Source organism: Ammospiza caudacuta, chromosome 4 (genome assembly GCF_027887145.1).
Source record: "Ammospiza caudacuta isolate bAmmCau1 chromosome 4, bAmmCau1.pri, whole genome shotgun sequence".
NCBI lineage: Eukaryota > Metazoa > Chordata > Aves > Passeriformes > Passerellidae > Ammospiza > Ammospiza caudacuta.
In genome coordinates, this window is record NC_080596.1 from 24606289 (window position 1) to 24612648 (window position 6360).

Consider the following 6360-nt stretch of genomic DNA (forward strand, 5'->3'; position numbering starts at 1 on the left):
CCACAGTGTCTCCTGGCAGTGAAAATCATAATCGCATCCTAGAGATGCATTTAAGGTACAGTATCAAGGAATACAGAATACACCTTTCCCTGTATCATTGCTCACACTGCTCCTGTGCACTTTCCAGACATCTTTAAAACACCTTCTCGTGAAAACAGTGCAGAATTTCTCTACAAATGACTGGGTGCCACAAGTGCAGCCCACAAAGGTGCCAGGGCCAAGGCTAGGGCAGGGGGTGCAGGGGGAGGCTCCAGACGAGCCTGCACACAGCTCCTCATCACAAGCCAGGGGCCTGCTCTGATGGCACAGGAGGTGAAATCCCTGAAGGTCTTTGGCCTGGGGTCCAAGAGAGCAGCAGCTGCTGGCACATGGGTCAAAGACCTCTCCAGAGCACAGAGGATCTGTGCACCCACTTGTGCAATTCCTGCTGCAGGCACTGCTGGCCCCCAGCCATCCCAGGCAGGCCTGAATGCGCCGCCACCTTTGGCACAGTTGGAATCTGTCCTGTTCACCTGAGCCTTTCAAGCTGTTCAGTAAACCAAGGCTCCTTTTCTTCAGAAAAGGGAGAGCCCTTACCACCCAGCCCCTCCTGCTCTTAGTGGGCAACAGGTAAATGTTTTGTTGCCATCAGCACAAATAGTTGCTAGATGAGCTAAATGACAAAAAAGGAAACAAAAATAGTTTCCTTTTTGCTCATGGAACATTCATGTAACATGACACTCAGGGTGAGTGAAGCTCAAGTTCCCAGCTTTGGATATTTTGCTTCATAGAGAAAGTGAAAATAAAAGAAAGAAAAGGTAAGCAAATTTCTGAGAGTGTTAGATGTGGTTAGTATTTAAAACCAGGACCCTCCAACCCCCAAAGCATTTGAGAGAAGCATGCTTTGAGTCCTGAAGGATAAAGGAGTACAATTTCCATGCATTTTCTGTAAGCTATTTTGTAAGTTTGTTTTCCCTGCTTCAGTGGCATCCCCCAAATCTGAGTAGAGTGACTTAGTGACTTTTGTCTACTCTGAAAGAAGTTTATTTTTCCTTCCTTCTGTTTGAACTACATACTCAGCTCTTTCTGAGAGAACAGGTCTGTCACAAATCAGAGCTACTTGCTCTTCTCCATGTTGCTTGAGTTTCCATGTACTTATTCTTATGTACTTGGCATAAAGAAGCATATGCAAAAGCAAGAATTTCAGCCTTCATCTCCTGAACACCAGTGACAGAATGGAGGCACCACTTCTCTTTCTGGCCACAACACTCAACTGGATCTTAGCCCAAACTCTGGTCATGCATGGGCACCCAGCAGGAATCCATGTGAGTGTGTTTCATGCAGCCACCTACAGCTAAGTCCCAAATTTGAAGAGTGGTACCTCACACCCTGGCCTAAGGACTCCTTAGGAGTCAGGTTAGTGACTCTGGCCCCGTGCTTTGCCTCCTGCTGAGATGTCTCTTGTGCTTCCATGCCCTCCCTGCCTCCTCTTCCTTTGCCCCAGCACTGACTGGAGCCCTGTGCCAGGAAAAGGACAGCACCACTGAGCTGTGCAATTGGAGTCTGGCCCAAATGCTGATGTGTTAATTAAGCAGAGAACTAGGTTCCAAGGGAAAAATAGGAAGAGCCTAATTCTTAATCTTTGTGCTGGAGTCAGTGTAGTCTCCCTCAGACATGATGAGCAACAGCTCAGTTAAAAGCCCCATGATGTTGGCTAGAGGTCTATGGAGCACCTTCCTCAGCTCTTCCAGCTGTTCTGCTTTTAAAAAGCACAGGAGAGTGAGGGTCCCAGAGGGATTTCATGTGCCAGGTGCACTGTGTACTCCCTGAGGGGCTGCTGCCAGCAGGGTGGGACTGCCTTGCCAGGTGACAGGGGCTCTGGTCCCTAAAGCAAGAGGCGTAAAGATGAACTGCTTACAGAATTTCTAATGGCATGGACTACAAGTCCCCACAGCACTGCCACCTGGACTGTCTCTAGCCAGGTCTGAGGGTACTTCTTTGGAGACTGGCTCTGCCACATTTTTCCAAAGTCCTTGAATCCTACTCAGAATGTTGGGAGAATCAGCTCAACCTGTGTTTCTTGGCACAAACCTAGGCCACTTACAAGAGAAAATCAGGGCTGTACTTCTCAGTGCCACTGTCTGCTAGCACCCAGGCCCCAGTGTCATTACTAGGACACTACTTTTTAATGCTTGCAGGTAGTAACAGTATGCATAAAAATCCAGGCAATTTTAGGCAGCAGTTCAGAACATGGATTTCTAAATGCACAGAATCTCCTGAACCCAGCAGTTCAGGATGGGTTTTTGTATTGTTTTGTGGTTTTTTACTACTTCTCCACTGTAATTAAGCATCTGAGATCACTGGTGGTTCAGAGTGTTGCAAAACTCTGTGCAAAATTCTGACTCAACTTTTTGGTACCTTCAATCTCTCAGATTCTTTAATTCTGCATCTATTATCTGACCATGCATTTTTTCCTTTTTCCAAGCAGGTCCCTTGCTTTGTTTGAGCTCATCATCAAGAGAATTGTAGGATTGTAGCTTTACTGCAAAACTTCTACCAGAATATGAATAAGCTTACATTTATCCAAGAAGACAGGTGCTTCTAAGATTAAACTTATTCTTGTGCAAACTATTTCCTCTCTTTGTTCTCAGCCTTTTAATGTTCATAGCTGGTAGCTGACCGTTTTCTAAATCATCACATTCAAAATGATTTTTAAGAAACATTCTAGTTAAACTGGTGCTGCAACAGGAAGATACAGTCAGTGCTCAAAAATAATCTGGTGACAATAGTTGTCAGCGATGGCGAGAGACAGGGAGACTGATTCAGAGACTGATTTTATTGTGGGATATATATGCTTATATACTATTTAGGGAGATTAGTAACGTGTACTGCAATGATTAGGTTAAAATTACATACACAAATTTTTGCATATAGCAATGTCTCTTGCTTGCAGAGTTTAATGAGATTTTCTTTTTCTGGTTAGCCTGTCTGATTTAATCTTCTTGCAATCTAGATCTCATTTTCAAAGTTCTGTTTGCTTTTGCCAGGGCATCCTGTTATCAAATCTCTTATGTTAACCAGGTCCAAAGTCCATCATCTGTCTTGTGTCCCCCCCAAACACTGCCAAATAGTGGCAGTATTGTTATATAAAGGAGTTCCAGACACTCATGTTCACCAGTGCCTCCCAGCTTGCTAATAATGAGGTAATCTCTAATGCGAGGAAAACTCAAAACCTGAGCAGGAGCTTGCACTAGTCCTTTGATGGCCACATTGCTTTTCCATAATGAGGTGCTGCTGCTTCCCTCTGCAGTGCTGACCTGGAATACAGTACGTAAGGACTTTTTTGAGCATTATAGAACCGGTACCTGCATTCTAGAGGAGGTGAAAAATTGAAAATCGTGCAATAGCTGACTTTAATATTATGCAGATGTGGTGATCTGCATTTATTTTCTTTCAGTGATTTCTGTGTAGTTACACTGGAATTATACTGGCAAAAGACAAGATTCAAGTTTCTCTGGTATGAAAAACAAGGAAGGGGAAAAAGCAAGTATTTATGTGTAGTTCAGTTCTCTAAATCCTCAAAGGATGCATGTGCTGTTAACACCAGTTCTGGCTGCACAGCCTAATCATTAATGTTACCTTCCCAGCTGAACATCTGCTCATGTGGCACATTTCCACTTCCATCCTCCTCTCTCTCTTAGACATTAAATTGTACCAAAAGCCCTTTTAAACACAAGTACAATTTTAAGGGGATTTTAATGAACTTGTCTGGAAGGAGGTTACATCGTGATTTAGAGCAAGCAATGTAGTATGGGCCAGAAAAAGCTAAAAAAAAAATAGATTAATTAGTTATGATATAAAATTTTGTTGCCAAACCAAAATTATTTCTATATCTTTTATTTTAAAGACAGCAAGCAAGCAGCACTGGGTGGCCAGGGAGTCACCACTCCACTCCACTCACAGCACACCCAGTGCTGCTTGCTTGCTTTCTTTAAAATAAAAGATATAGAAATAAAATTCAGTTTGGCTATTGAAATATTATATCAGTTATTTTCTTAGAAGTACCCTTTTAGGTCACTCAGAGCTATGGTCAGTTCTGGTGCAAAAAAAACCAAACCCAACCAACAAAAATCAATCAGGATACTGATTAACAGAGACACAGTTACAGCTAACAGCTTCTGAGATACTGAGATTTTCTGCACAGTACTATGGAGACACCTTGGAAAGGAGACTCCTTTTACATGGGTGAGTTGTAATGGACATGACACTAGGAATGGGTGACTGAGAATCATTAAAATGCATCATTTTAGGAACACAGTTTATAGTCACTGTTCACATGTTCATTTTCTAGATAAAGAAATCCTGACTCACAAGGATTTTTGCCTAATCCATATGGTTAATCAGTAACCAATTTAGGGGCAGGAGAGTTTGTAGTTCATTTCATGCTCTCTCTCCTTAGGAGCAGGGAAGAGAGAAGAGGGAAGAAACATGCCAGACAGGGGTGTACTCTCCTTCAGCAGGATGACAAAAGTTGATGTAAGCCTCAGGCCTATAGATAAAGAAGTGGCAGCACAGATTTTTCAGATGGTTGTTTTTCAAGACATGGATTATTTCAGTTTTGCCCTGTCACACACAACACATCTGATGCCTTGGAGGTCATGAAACTTGGGACTCTCCATGCGCAGTTACATTAAACACTGACCTTCCCAAGTGCTTAAAAACATAATATGGATCACAGGCAGACAAATCCTAAAGCATGATCCTCAATACTCTAAAGGCCATTTTAGATAATGCCTGTGCTGTGCAGTGCTGAGCTACCTCAGTGCTAGCTCAAAGGCACTAAGAAAAAGATGGTTTTGTTGTATGTATAGCCCCATGATTACCTGCTACCTTGGAGCCTGGCAGTGGGTATGGCTGTGTTAGTGCAGTTGTGGACTAAGAAGTTTGGGGAAAGGACTGTTCTTCATCCAGCAGCTAACACAGGATCTCTGGAAGATTCAAGTAACATGGTGCAAAGCTATACCCAGTGCATGACACCTTCTTGGCAAGACACAGCTACCTGGCACGGATTTTCTCTTTGAAGCTTCCTCAAGGAAGGTGTTGATGCTCCTGTGGGTTTTCACCTTGTAGACATATCTGTCTCATGCTGATGTAGCTGATATTAGCACACAAAGCCACAGTCACTCAACACCTAAAGATCTTTTTCACTCAAGGTTATGTCCTGTCCCTCAGCTGCCAAGTTATGATTTGTCTTTTGGACCAAGTGAACTTCCTTTTTGTCCCTCTGAAACAGCTGAAAAAAACAAAACAAAACCACACACACACACACACACAAATCCAGCTATATAAGTTGTATCTTTTTATTTTCTTTTGAGAATTGTTACTATCAGGGAATAGCAATATTTTAAAATTTGTTGCCTTTAGAGTAGGAAGAAAAACTACTGAAGTTTTACAGGTCTCTACAATTGCTAATCCAAAAAGCTTCTACAATTTTAAACTCAAGGCTTTAAGAGAATCCAGACAAATACTTATTTTACATTTACTAAGAGAACAGAGGTAAAGCATTTACCAGAACAGTCACAATAGATCACCAGAAATTCAGCCTCAAAGTCGGCTGACATCCAGGAAAATGTAACCTATTTCTGTCACCAGGGATTATATCTTGCCCCTATAAAGCACTGCTTGTGAGGAGTTAGTAGATGCATATATCTGAATGTATGTGTGAGCAGGAGCAGCACTATGCCAAGCACCACAATGGCAGTAAAACCAAACAATGGCACCTTTGTGGGTTGAAGGCCTGATCAAACTATGATTTAAGTCAATCAGAGCCTTTTTGGTGGTTTCCAGGAGCATTGGATTAGAGACACAATATATTAGAAGCAGTATCACTAACTCTCAAAGCCAGAAATAAGAGCACAAAGTTCCTCATTTAGAACAGCAGTCTGCCCACTGATGACTTCTACCTTTTCACAGACCTTGCTTCAATCCCCAACACTTGTCTGAGAAAGCTGGAAGATAATATTTCCTCCCTTGGCACTTCTTAGGTGTCAGGCTTTCATCTTGAAGACAACCAGTCTGGGGAAGTAAAGCAGCTGCCAGGCTGGGCACTGTGGGTGTATGATGTAGAAACTCTGAGGCCAATAGGGAATATAAGCGTACACTGTGATAGAAGGGGAGGAGAAATCTGCAAAACACAAGTCTGTACAGGTCACTTTGTCTGATTCCAGCCTTCTGGAAACTCTACCTGGACAGCAACATCTCTGCCACATACATCCAGGTTAGTACCTTTCAAAAACATGGATGAACTTAAGGAGGATTGCTTGAGATTTTTATGTTCAGGAAAAAAACAACCAAAAAAACAACCAAACAAACCAGAAAAAA